Source organism: Arachis stenosperma, chromosome 3 (assembly GCF_014773155.1).
Source record: "Arachis stenosperma cultivar V10309 chromosome 3, arast.V10309.gnm1.PFL2, whole genome shotgun sequence".
Lineage (NCBI taxonomy): Eukaryota > Viridiplantae > Streptophyta > Magnoliopsida > Fabales > Fabaceae > Arachis > Arachis stenosperma.
Genome location: NC_080379.1, coordinates 77,181,076 through 77,194,584, shown reverse-complemented (window position 1 = coordinate 77,194,584; position 13,509 = coordinate 77,181,076). Strand labels below are relative to the sequence as shown.

The 13,509-nt window shown below is 40.7% G+C and overlaps 1 pseudogene; it reads right to left on the bottom strand.

The window, feature by feature from the left end:
- Positions 1–2,666: 2,666 nt before the first annotated feature.
- Positions 2,667–12,905, bottom strand: LOC130966288 (caffeoylshikimate esterase-like; annotated as a pseudogene).
- Between the last annotated feature and the right edge of the window lie 604 nt (positions 12,906–13,509).

Sequence of the window (13,509 nt, the reverse complement as noted above, 5' to 3'; positions counted from 1 at the left end):
AAAACAGTGGTGATGGGGCCTATGATGGATCATGAGTGTCTTACACAATGAAATGTTAGTAGCACATGTTTAAGAAAACAAAATGAAAAATAACAATAAAGGCACAGAAAATAGAGACATTGTGATTGCAAAGATAAGAGGTTGTGCATGATACATTGCATAAAGGATAAGTGGCACACCAAACTTAGTGTGACACTTTCACTTGGAATTGATCCAAGTATCCAGTGAAGATTAGGAATCAGTTTTGTTGCGTAGCAATACCAAACTTAGAATGCAATCACATGTCAATTTTTTTTAACTAAAACTAAATAAAGGAAACTGTTCTATGCTAATAACACAATGACCAAGAGAGAAATTTGTCACAAATAAGGATTTCTTGGTGAGGTATCAACAACAACAGTTGAAAAGAAAAATAAAAGAAAGTATCAAAAACAAAAGAATGACTAAAATGAAGAGAAAAAAAGAGTGTCAAACCAAAAGAAAGATAACATTGCAAAGGCATTATGATTATGCAAATAAGTAGCACACCAAACTTAGTGTGACACTTTCTCTTGAAAGTGATGCAAGTATCCAGAGAGATCAAAACAGATTGTTGTAGGGCAACACCAAACTTAGAATATAACCAGATGCCAAATTATTGAATTTAAACAAAACAAAGAAAATCAATAAAGCAACGAAAAGAAATATTACCTACGGTTAGGTTTCCTCCCAACAAGCGCTCTTTTTATGTCATTAGCTTGACATATTGTGCTCAACTTTCTTCCTCTTCTTCCAGTTGGTTAAGAGGAATGACCTCTTGTAGAAGGAAGAGCCAGTCAGTGCCCTCTTTCTTATCTTCTTCCCAACAAGCGTGCTTTGGTTATTTCCTTGATTAAACTTGCTTGCTGGTGGTTTAAGGGTTAGATTGTTTGCAGTTCACCTCTTTTTCTTCATGAATGTTGTCCATTGTAGCTTGGTCACAATCCTCTTCTCGGTATTGTTGTGGGTTACCTTCACTTATTGGATATCAAGAATTGGTAGTTGTGTGATTGTTGGAGTGTTCTCTTCATCAAGAGCCTCTTGCATTGGTGATTTAATGAGCCCTTCTTCTATGCAGCTATTTGCTTCAATTGAGTGTGGACTTCCTTGATTAGATTCCTCCCTTTCTTCTGCATGATCTTCCATTAAGTCCTTTGGGAGTGAGTCCTCATGGTCTTCTATCACCTCAATTAGCCTCTGTGGATATGAAATCCTAGGCTCATATACCTCCACTACCTCATTCTTTATTGAGACTTGCTCGAAGGCGCTCACTTAGATAACGTAGCGTTTTCTTTGCCAATGAACGCTAATCACATCCACGTGGACGCGCCATGCATGCGTACACGTGGATCTCCAAAATGGCTTCCCCACGCGTAAGCGCCTTGTACACATGCGCGTCACTTGTGAACGTGGCGTTCTTTATTTGAACACAGTGTTACTATGCACTGCCACTCTTTCTCTTCATTTTTTCACATGAAATAAACCAAACATGCAATCAAAGCCTTGGCATAATCATCAAATCTTGCATCATTCATATTATCAACTAAATCTTGCAAGAAATCTAATGAAAATGCATAAAATTAACAATGTTTGATTGAATCAAGACAAGCATGAATTTCTTATTCAAACACTTACTTATTGCCTAAGAAATGTATGAAAACTAGCAAAAATGAAGGAAAAAGGCTTGTGAAATTAGCCTAAGATGACTTGTCATCAGATTGCATGATAATAATTGCTTGCATGTATGTTCTGCTTGGTTCAAATAACGAGTTTATCCTCAAGACCCTGTTTAGCGCATTTCACTAATTCAAATTGAAAATTTGTGTTAAGCTTTCTTGAAGATTGTAATTTGGAACATGATTTATAGCTAAAAACACACAACCTGTGAGATTTTGAGCTTAATTATATGGTTACATTAATTAACCATGATTTTTATTCTTGTGTGTTTTCTTCCCTGTGATCGCAATCTATGTTTTGTTCCATTCTATATGTCCATTATTTAGTGTATATTCATGCATACATATTGTTCATACCCTGACCGAGCTCTCCAAACTCGGTAAAGCTGATAGAAGGCCCGACCTCGACCTCGGGCCCACGTTCGAGGTCGGACCTCGGACAAACAGGCCAAAGAAAGGCCCATCAGAAGGAACTAAGCCCAAAACCTAAAGGCCGAAAGGGCCTGGGAAAGGCGGTTCCGCAAAGATAGAGATGAATCTCCCAAAAGATAAGATAAGATAAGAATATCTTATCCAGGGATGATCGCAGCCAACTACTATAAATACACTGGAGCACCCAGGTATAACTCATACTCTAATTCTACTTGATATCTGCTTGGACCCATGCTAACTTAAGCATCGGAGTGTCATTGCAGGTACAACCCCCCGCCGTTCAGCACAACCAGCTCGGGTCTCAGACCCTCCACCTCGGGCCTTGCCGGAAGACCGAGCTGCACGTTTCAGGTAACCCTCGGAACACATATGATTGAGGCCATCATTTGCTATTAGTTCACTTATCCCAAATAGCATACCATTTCATCTACCTTTGTTTGCCACTTTAAGCCTTTTTAACCCCCAATGTTCTTTATTTTACCACATCACTAGCCTTAAGCGGAAAAATAATTAATTACCGCAATTAAATCTTTGGTTATCTTAAGATAGAGATTTCATGTCAATTAATTGTGGTGAAAGGTGGAAACCTTGGTTGATGAAGGAAATGTCCCGGATCGATTCGCGTGTTGGAACCACGTGCCACGTAGGGATTATAGCCGTAGCTGTAGAAAGAAAATGTTCCAATGGCCACGATGGCTTGAACTTCTCGCTGATCCCGCACATGGCGCCGTTAAGAATCAGACCGTTCCACAGCTTTCTGGATGAGACATTTTCCGGTGAGTCGTAGCAATGGAGAGTGATTAATAGAGCGATTACACCGCCAAGGGATTTGGAGTAGAAGAAGGAAGGAAGACAAGGATCGAAGCGAGAGTGAAATTCGTTGAAGAAGGCTATGCAGTCGTTGACAACAGGGTTGATGTCAGGGATGTGGGCGATGAGGCCGTCGGAGAAGCCGTGGCCCTGATGGTCAATGGCACAGGTGGCGAATCCGACCTTGGCGAAGTATATGGCGGTGAGGTGGAGGAACCAGCTGGATTCGCCGATAAATCCATGAACGAGGGCAAGGGTTCCGGTGATGGTTGCGTGGGGTATCGGGAGCTACCATTGAGTGAAGAGCTTGAGGGGTAGTTGATACGTAAAAATTAAGATTTCACGTATGACCGGCAAGTGTACCGGGTCGTATCAAGTAGTAAAACTCACAAAGAGTGAGGTCGATCCCACGGAGATTGGTAGATTAAGCAACTTTAGTTAAATGGTAGATTTAGTTAAGCAAATAAGATTTTTGATTTTGTGAGTAATGTAACTTTTGAACATAATTGCAGGAATTTAAATGGCAATTAAGAACAAGAACATAGAAATAAAATGAAAGTAAATAACTGAAACTTAAATTGCAAGAAACTTAAATAACATCAAAGATAAATGGCAAGGAATTAAAGGGTGCAGAAATTTAAAGAACATAAGAGTAAATAGTAAGAATTGAAAGAACAAAATATAGATGACAAGAATAATAAATTGACAGAATGTAAAAGGGAATTGGGTTATGGGTTTTCAAACACTAAGAACAAAAGAAATGAGAATTAATGATAGAGAGGATCATTAGGGATCAGAGATGCAAGTTTTCATGAATTGATGTTAGTCAAATCCTTCTCAATCATGTGCTTAGATCCATGGCAAGTGGGTAATTGAATCCCAATCTCTTGGTGATTCAATTTCTCTCAACATAGCCAAATGCCACTCTCGTGATCTATTTGTTCATGAGAAGAGATGAAGCTCAATTCTAATCCAGCCACACAATTCCCATAATCTCAACCAAGGAGAGTTACATCTCACATACTAACCAAGGTGTATTGATTAAGGAAATCATGAGAGGATGAACTCTAAACTGAAGTATGTGGCTCATTCCTCAAATTCACCACATAATTCATATAGATTAACCCCTCTCTCGATGGTGGTTGAATCTTTGAAGAACAAGAGTTCCCTCTTTAGATCAACCACTAGAATTGAGGAGGAAAAGATGAATTCACCAATTCATTCCAACAAGCAGAGCTCCTCCCCCTAATGAAAGTGGGGTTTAGTGAGTCATTGCTCCAATTTCAACAACAATTACCATAAACCAAAATTAAACTAAGTGTAAAGAGAAGATAAAGAAGAATAATGAAATGCTTAAAGCTTTAGAAATCAAGAAGAAGAGTTCCAAGAAACACCAAAAATAGCTCTCTGGTTATCCTCCCGGAAGTACCAAAGAGTGCTCAAAATAAAAGTGCTAAAAGTATGAAAAAGTTCTAAGTGTCAAAAGTAAAGTAAAAGTCCTCTAAAGTACAAACTCAATCTCTATTTATACTAGTCCTAAAACTCTTTCAAAGATCTTCAAGTGGGCTAGCAATGTGGGCTTTCTCTTTGTTGAATTCCTGGTTCAATTGATGAACTTGCTAGCTTTTGTAAGGAATAGAGGAAACAGAGCAAGTTGGCACCAATTCTGGCCCATTGAGGGGCGTTGTTGGCAATAACTCCAGGCATAATGCACGTTGGCAACGTGCATCACAATTTCCTGGGAGTTAGCTTTGAGGCTTGGGCGTTGCTAGCCCAAGTTGTTGCTAACAACTTGCTTCTCCTCTTCTTGGCTCTACTTTCATGCTAAATGTAGCCCAGAATTTGAGTGTCACCCTTCTGCTTCAATATGGACTACTATACATCATTGGAAAGCTCTTGATGTCTATTTTCCAATGCCACTGGAATCACCTCAATTGGACCTTCCTAGCTCAAGTTATGGTTCCTCAAAGAAGGTAAGGTCAAGCTGCCAAGTTGTTGCCAAAAACGCACCCATTTTGCCAAGTTGGCAACGTGCCCGTGCCTAGAGCCTCCCAAAGCAGGGAAATGAGGCTGGGCGTTGTTGCCAAAAACGCACCCTTGCTAGCACGTTGGCAACGTGCTCGTGCCCCACTCCAAGGCTCATCTCTAGCCTTCTTGAATTTCAACTTCATGTTCTTGTTTTCAGGGCCTAAAGATGACTCTGGTTTGGCTTCAATTTTGTGCTCCACCATGGACTATTATATATGGTTGGAAAGCTCTGAATGTCAGCTTTCCAACGCAACTGGAAGCACTCAATTTGGATCTCTGTAGCTCAAGTTATTCTTGTTTGAAGGAGACAAGGTCAGGCTGCCAAAATCGCACACGTTTTTGGTGAAAACGCCCTTGTTTCCAGCGTTGCCAACGTGCTCAGATTCTGAAGCTCTAAATGAAGCCAACTTTTGAAGCTTCAAATGAATGCCAATCCCATACTATGATATATGGTTGGAAAGCTCTGGATGTCTACTTTCAAATGCCGTTGGAATCACCTCATTTGGAGCTTTGTAGCTCAAGATATACTCCATTGAAGGAGGTAAGGTCAGGCTGTCCAGCTCACCAGCGTTTTTGGCAAACACTCCTTTGTATTTCAGCGTTGGCAACGTGGTTGGTAGCCTTGCTTGGCGTTGGCAACGTGAATGGTGCTCCTCCTTGGCGTTAGCAACGTGAATGGTGCCTTTGCTCGGCGTTAGCAACTTGGTTGGCACCAAGACTTGGTGCCTAGCCAAGCAACCATTCCTAGCGTTGTTGATGAACACTCCTTCTCTTTAGCACGTTGGCAACGTGCTCGAGCCTTGCTCAAGGCTCCATATTTGCTTCCTGGCGTTGCCTTGAAACACGCCAATGATAGTGGCGTTGGCAACGTGGTTGAGCTCCAAACTTGGTGCCTAGCCAAGCATTCTTGTGTGGCGTTGCCTAGGGACACGCCTATTGTTCCTGGCGTTGGCAACGCCAGCTTCTCTTCCTCCAGGGCCAAGCTTGCTTGTGTGGCGTTGGCAACGTGGTTCTAGAGTTGGCAACGTGCTTCACTTCATCCAGGGCCAAGCTTGCTTGTGTGTGCGTTGCCTTCAACAACGCCCATAGTTCTTGGCGTTGGCAACGCCCTCGACACTCCTTCATGGCCCAAGCTTCTTGCTTGTGTGGGCGTTGCCTTCAACAACTCAGCCTATTCTTCAAGTTGGCAACGCCAACTTTGCTTCCAAGGCTGCCTGGCGTTATCCTTAACAACGCCCTCTCTTCCCAAGTTGGCAACGCCAACTCTTCTTCTTGGTAGCCTGGCGTTATCCTCAACAACGCCCTCTCTTCTCAAGTTGGCAACGCCAACTCTTCTTCAAGTTGCCCAGCTTGCATCATTCTTGCTTCCATGCTTCCTTGTTTCATCACCTATCATCAACAAAGGAGATAGCTTCAAAGTCTTACCAATTCATGCAATAAATTCCATGAGATTCATTCATACTCATTCATGTATATATTCCTTAAATCATTTGCATGAATTTGGCTAGAATCAACATGTTCCTTAGTATTCTCATGCATGAAGATAAAACTAATAAAAGGACTTGTTTATTTAGAGAAAATGAATGAAATTAAGCTAAAACTACTTAAACTAACTAGCTAATATAGAAAATATGCAAACGCATCAGTAGTGGTGGGTGAAGGGAGTGGTGGTGAGATTTGAGATTAGAAAGGAAAAGAGGGGTGGTGGCTGGGTGAAGAGGGTTAGGGTTAGAATGGTGATTGGGTGAAGGAGGTAGTGTGGTGGTGAAGTTAAGGGTAATTTAGAGACTTTAGGTATTTTTTTAGTGTTTGGATAATTTTGGCGTGCGGAACCCATATTTCATGGGTACAAATGGTAATTTCCTTTTTCTATGGGTAAATATGTCTGCGTTTTCAAATTTCGTAGATAGAAATGGTAGTTTACTCTATTTTTATTAACAAAGGAATTAAGAAATTGGGTGCTACTCATGTAAAATTATGAAAACTGTTCCGAGGGTTACCTGAAACTGTAGGTCGATCTCGGATGAGATCTTCTGTACGGGTCGGAGCTGATGTGTCTGACTTGATGGACTTGATGATGGTGCTGATCCTTCGTCACCGGAGGGTGGTGGTACCTGCAAGGGACTCCGATGCTTAAGTTAGCAAGGGTATTAAGTAGGTTTTTAGTAGAATCAGAGTATGAGCTATACCTGGGTGTTCCAATGTATTTATAATAGCGTGGAGTGACCTTTTTGGAGATAAGATAGTTATCTTATCTTATCTTTGAGTGAAGTTATCTTATCTTTAAGGGAACCGCCTTTATCTCTATAGGCTTCGGGCTACCTTTAGATTTGGGTCGTGTTCCTCTTTCTTGGGCCTTCTTGGGCCTCTATAGTGATTTGGCCGACCTCCTTTCATAAAGAGGTCGGGTAGTCCTGATTTGAAAAGGTCGGTTGATTTGTCGTTGATCTGCCCGGGTAGTACAGCTCGACCCAGGGCATGAACAGTCCCCCTACTCCGAGCTCAGTCTTTCCCTTAAGGTCATGCCTTTTGCTAGACTTCGATCCTTTTATAGGGAAAAGTCAAGCTCTAGCATTTTGTCGAACTCGTCTTAGAGCTTTTATTTGGTAGTTTGAATGCGGAACATTTTCCTCTCTCCTCTTTTAATGGTATGTGCATTTTGTTTTCCGTGCTTTTTCCTGGAAACGTGCGAGGGTTTTTTAAGACTCATTTAATTCCTCTTTGGCCGTTTCTTCCGCTTCCCTCTTCGTATCTTTTGAATTTTGCAAAGCTTCAGTTTTTCTCTCTTTGCTTTTCTTTCTCTAACTGTTGGCGCTTTACCTTTTCGTTTCTCAAGCTCCTTCGTCATCGTGCTTTGCAGCCTCTTTGTTGCCTCTTCTGTCATCTATTTCAGGTTGGTTTTCTTCTTCTCCTTTTTACACTCTTTCCTTTTAAAGTTCTGTTTGGTCATGAAAAGCTTTGATCTTACTTGCATTTGTGTTGGAAAGTTTGAATCTTGTCTCTGTTTTTGTTGCTTCTGATTGCTACCGTAATGCGTGCTCTAAGAGTCTTTTCGTTGAATCTTGGCGCATTTCTTGATAGTTGACGCTTTAGGGTTTTTCATGTAGCTACCGTTTCTGCTTTGTATCTTTAGTTTTTTGTTGATTCCCAAAAAAGGTTGCTTTTTGACTTGAGTTGATGTATAATAGTTCTCTGCGTAGAAAGGTGATTTTGATAGCTTTTTGGTTTGTGAAAGTTCTTTTCAAAGTGTTGCTTGTTTTGAGATGAAGGTTCTTCTCTTGCGGGTAGACGTCGGGTCATAGGCTTTTAGCTCTTACTCTGTTACTGCCTCCAAATGATGTCCCAGGACTTTGGGTGGTGTTCTGTGGTTTCCTTTTTTTATGTTATTTCTGATGTTCTGTATGCTGTAGTTTTTGAGTTTGTATCCATTTTTGTTTGAGCTGTTCTTCCTCACTTTGCCCGAGCTGTTTGATTAGTAACCCCCCCTTTTTCCTTCTTGTAGGAATATTTGATCCATGTCTTCCCATAAGAATATTGTCGAGACATCCTCCCAAGTTTCTACTGGCATGGCCGACTGGGTGGATTCTATGGTTCATTTGTGTATTTTGCTGGTTGACTCTGAATTTTGTGAGCAACTTAGAAAATTCCATAGGATTTGTAGTAATGGCAGTGATGAGAAGAACAATGAGCTTGTATCCCCCACTTTTGAAGAGAGAGTTTGTTTTTCCACTCGGGCTATTGGAGATCGTCCTTTTTTCTATGCGTACGATTTCTTTTTTAGTCAGATGAATATTACTCTACCTTTTACTCCTTTTGAGACCAACCTGTTGTGATTGATGTGTGGAAAACGATCCAACACAAAACTCACCGGCAAGTGTACCGGGTCGCATCAAGTAATAATAACTCACATGAGTGAGGTCGATCCCACAGGGATTAAAGGATTGAGCAATTTTAGTTTAGTGGGTGATTTAGTCAAGCGAATCAAGTTTTGATTGAGTGATTTGTGTTTAACAGGAAGTAAATGACAGTAATTGTAAAGGGGGAAGGGAAAAGTGCAGTAAATTGAAGAACAGGATTGTAAATTTGCAGAATCTTAAAGAGCAAGAAAGTAAATGACTGAAACTTAAAGTGCAAGAAATGTAAATTGCAGTAACTTAAATAGCAAGGAATATAAATTACTTGAAAGTAAAAGGGAATTGAGGACAGGGATTTCAGAATCTAAACAAAGAGAAAGTAAATTGCAACAATTGATTGAGCAGAGATTGAATCAGAAGCAATAAACATTCAAACAGAAAGGAAATAAAATGTAGCAGAGGTTCACAGAAGAACCCAAGTGAATTTTGATCTCAGGATTCAAGGGCTTAGGTAGCAGAGCTTAAAACCCAATTTCCTTCCCAGATCTGAGTTATCAAAGCAATTGATGGAAAATTTAAAGAAGAAGCAATAGAAGAACAGAATTGGAATTGAATTTTGCAGAAAACAAAGTGAAAAGAGTTTGAATGGGAATTGGGACAGAATTTCCCCAATTTCACACACCCAAAACTCAAAAAACAGGAGAGTAGAATTGCCCAAGTAAGAATGAGGAAGGAGATCAGTCAATTCTCCCTTAATCCTCTTAGTGCTCAGTCAATTCTCTCAAGAACAATTGCAAGAGAGCCAAAGCTCCAAAGGAAGGTGAAAGTAAAAATTCAAAAGCCAAGGTAAAAGTAAAATTCAAAAGTGAACATAAAGGTCCTAATTACATCAAACTAACTCCTATTTATACACTTTCTATTCTTGGATTTTGGGGATTTGGATGGGCTTTTGATTTGGTGAAGAAATGAATTAAAATGGGATTTTAGTTTGAATTTTCGGCCCATGAAAATTCACTCCCAGGAGGCTGCCCTGCCCTTGTGGAGGGCAGGACAGAAATTTGGTGCATGATGCATGAGGTTGGTGCGGCCTTGGTGCGTGTTGATGCGAGTTGGTGCGGCCCTGGTTGAGGATTGGCGCGGCGTGGTGCGCAAGGATGCTGCCCTGCCCGTGCCAAGGGCAGGGCAGGAAGAGTTTGATGCGCCAGAATTGAGTTGGTGCGCCAAGGACGCAAAACGCTACCCTGCCCGCGCCAAGGGCAGGGTAGGAACGGTTTGGTGCGCCAGGGATGGGAGCGCGCGCTTGGTGCTGCCAGGGAAGGAAATTGGTGCGCCAGATTGAGGAGTGGTGCGCCAAGATCGTGCCAATTCAAATGCTGCCCTGCCCGAGCCAAGGGCAGGGCAGAGTTGCCATATTGCACGCCCGAGTTCGAATCACGGAGGAAGCAAACACGCTAATTATTTTGTTGGTTTCTTGGCACAGTAGTGGACCTTAGTGCTTAGCTTCCTCATGGTTCCTTGTTCGAACCTTGTAGCATGCATGGGTGACCTTTTTTCCTTGATTTCTTTCCTTGAGGTGCCCGATTCTGCCCTCCACAAGGGCAGGGCAGAATTTGCTTTCTCTTGGTTCCAAGGCACATTTTGTGCTCTGCCTTTGGAGTGGGCAGGGCAGAATTGCCTTCCTTTGCTTGGTCACCTCATGTTGCTCTCCTAGAGGGCAGTCTGCCCTTGTGGAGGGCAATGTTGCTTCCCCCATTTTATACAGCACGCTTCTTCTTGATTCGGCCACGCTTTTCTTTTTCTCTTCTTTTCTTCACCTATAATAAACCAAACAACCACTCAAAGAATCACTAAATTCAAGAGGCTTATAAATCAATTAAAATTCAATTAAAATTAGCTTAAACCTCATGATATAACATTAATTTCATGGTGGTTGCTTGATTTAGAGAAGTTATGCATTTTTACTCCAAATCACTTACTTAGGATACAAGAAAGTGCATAAATGCTAACAAAACAAGTGAAATAAGCTTGAAAAATGGGTATATGATGACTTGTCATCACAACACCAAACTTAAACCTTGCTTGTCCCCAAGCAAGCATCAAAACTAAGAGTAAATGGAATGAATAAGAAAAGAATGCATATCCTTATTATGCAGATAGCAGAACTTGATCTATGGGGCATTTATGCAGACAATGACAACTCAAGTTATTGTTCTTGTTACATACTATACAGTTTGCATCAAATGTTTGCTAAACTTGCTGTTATAAGACTCACTTTTTGATTCCCCCCTTGCTAACTTTTCTTGGCTTATAATGCTTTAGCAAGCTTATTATTCTGTTAGAGGTTGGGTGTCAAATGCTGCAGCATAGCCTTTGGCTTTGTTTTCTTTTCTTTTGCTCAACATCTTTCCACCACAGACACTTGGCTCACTAATTCTTCCTAGGATCATTGATGCCCAGCATCTCTTTGGATCACTAAGTGCTTTGTATCTAAGTTGCTCTTTATTGTGGATTTTCAATTGGCCATCCCAAATCAGTTGATCTAAGTGACCAGGTTTTAAAATACCCCTTAGAATTTACTCATCCAAGCAGATCTCAGTACAAGAACACCACAGGCATTTGTCCTAAGGTTCAAGCCATTGGTGTCCAACCTTTATTCTTTGTTTTTCTTGCCATTTTGGCTTTTTCTTTCCCTTTTTCTTTCTGTTTTTGTTACCAAGGGTTGTTTCATTCTTAATAAGAATCTTTGTAACAGCAAGCTAACTCACAATTGGATGAGAATGATATTATGCAACACTTATTTCATGAGTTATGCATTTAATCAAACACATATACCACCACCAACTTCCATTCATACTCATGCAACATTGGATATTTTACTTTTCAATTCAAACCAAACTCTTTTATTCAAGCATATGGGAAACAAAACAGAATTTAAACTAAGTGATGGATACAAGCATTGTGCAGATTTAACATTTTTCTAGCTATTTCACTTGCAACTAGATGAACACTTTAGCAAGACATACAATGGTTCCCATGTTCAAAACAACACACAGCAGCAAAGATTAAGTTCAGATACAACCTTTGAAGTTGCAGCCCTTTGATTCTTCCTTCTGTTGTGTTCTCTTTGAGTTAAACTGCATAGTGTCTTCAAATGTTGGCTCATATCCTGCATAGTTCTCAAAGTTGCTTGCTTCTCAAGCCCTTAGTTATATGGTTAGTTTGTATGAACTGAGTGTGGTTTCAGGATTTGTTTTGGTGTGTGAACACCAAACTTAATTGTTTTGCCACTGTCTCAGATGTACCAAGTTAACCATATTTGAAACCATGTATCCTTGCTAAAGGTTAGTGGAATTAAAGCTAAAAAAAATTCAATAGTTGAATAATGTGGTTGATTGCTTGGAGCTAGAATCATGCAAGAGGTGAGAATGTATTAAATGATCTTTTTGGTGGAACACCAAACTTAGAAGTTTTCATTCTCCCTCAAATTGTTTTGGTGTGCAACACCAAACTTAGCTCCTGACAATGCACAACAATTACTCAACATTTTTATTGAAAAGCTATGAAAAGAAACTACCTCAGGTTGGGTTGCCTCCCAACAAGCGCTCTTTTATTGTCATTAGCTTGACATCTTCGTTTTTGTTTATCATGGCGGTCGAAAATCACAGTGCCTTAGCTTGTCTGTCTTCACTATGAACTTCCTTCCGGTTTCCTCTTTGATGACTTCTATAGATTCTTGTGGAAGGATCTTAGTCACAGTGTAGTGATCATGCAACTGTGGGGATACCTTCATGGTTTGACTATTGATCATCACTCGATCCCCTAGTGAAAACTTTCCAGTGGGGATTTTCTGCTTGTCTTTTGTTCTCTCCTCTGTCTCTCTTTGAAGGAATTCTTTGTTATGTCTTTCTTGGCTGGTACTTCCTTTCTCATTGTCTTCTATGATCCCTTTCCATCCTTCCTTCTTTGTAGCATCTTCGTTATTGGTTGGTTTATCTTCACTGGCTTTGAAGAAAGTATTTGGTTTCTTCTCACCCATTTCTGCAAAGTGCTTTGCCAATTGAGCTATCCGCTCCTCAATTTCTCTCATTAACATCTCTTGGTTCCTTATTGTTTCTTCTTGATGTTTCATCATTCTCTCCATTAGGATCTCCAAGTTTGTGATTCTCTGAGAGTCTTGTAAGGTTGGTTGGTTATGACATGTTGAAGGTAGGAAGGGTGGGTGTGGTGGTGGAGTGTAGTGGTTGTTATTGCTGTAATGGTGTTTTTGATGGTTTATGAAGTTCGGGTTGTTATAATGAAATTCTCTTGGTCTGTGATTTTGGTACTCACTCCTTCTCCAGTTGAGATGGGTTTGGGAGTGTCTGTGTTGTGGGTATTGGCTTTGGGTGGTATTGGTGGGTGGGAGATGTTGATTGGTTGTGGTCATGGAATTGTCCTGGCGGAAACTTCCTTGTTCTTGATGTTGAGGCTCCCTCATTCTCAGATAAGAGTGAGGTCTCCATGGTGGAAATTTGGCATTCACTGCAGCAGACAACTCTATGTTTTGCTGTGGTTGATGGTGCATTTGTTTGTTTTGGTCTTTGAACGCATTCACCCCTTCAATATTTGCCACTTCTTCTTCGGAGATTGCACTATGTGGTTTCTCAGATGGATGTTGGTTGTTGACTCCTTTGTCATTGAAGTCTGTAACT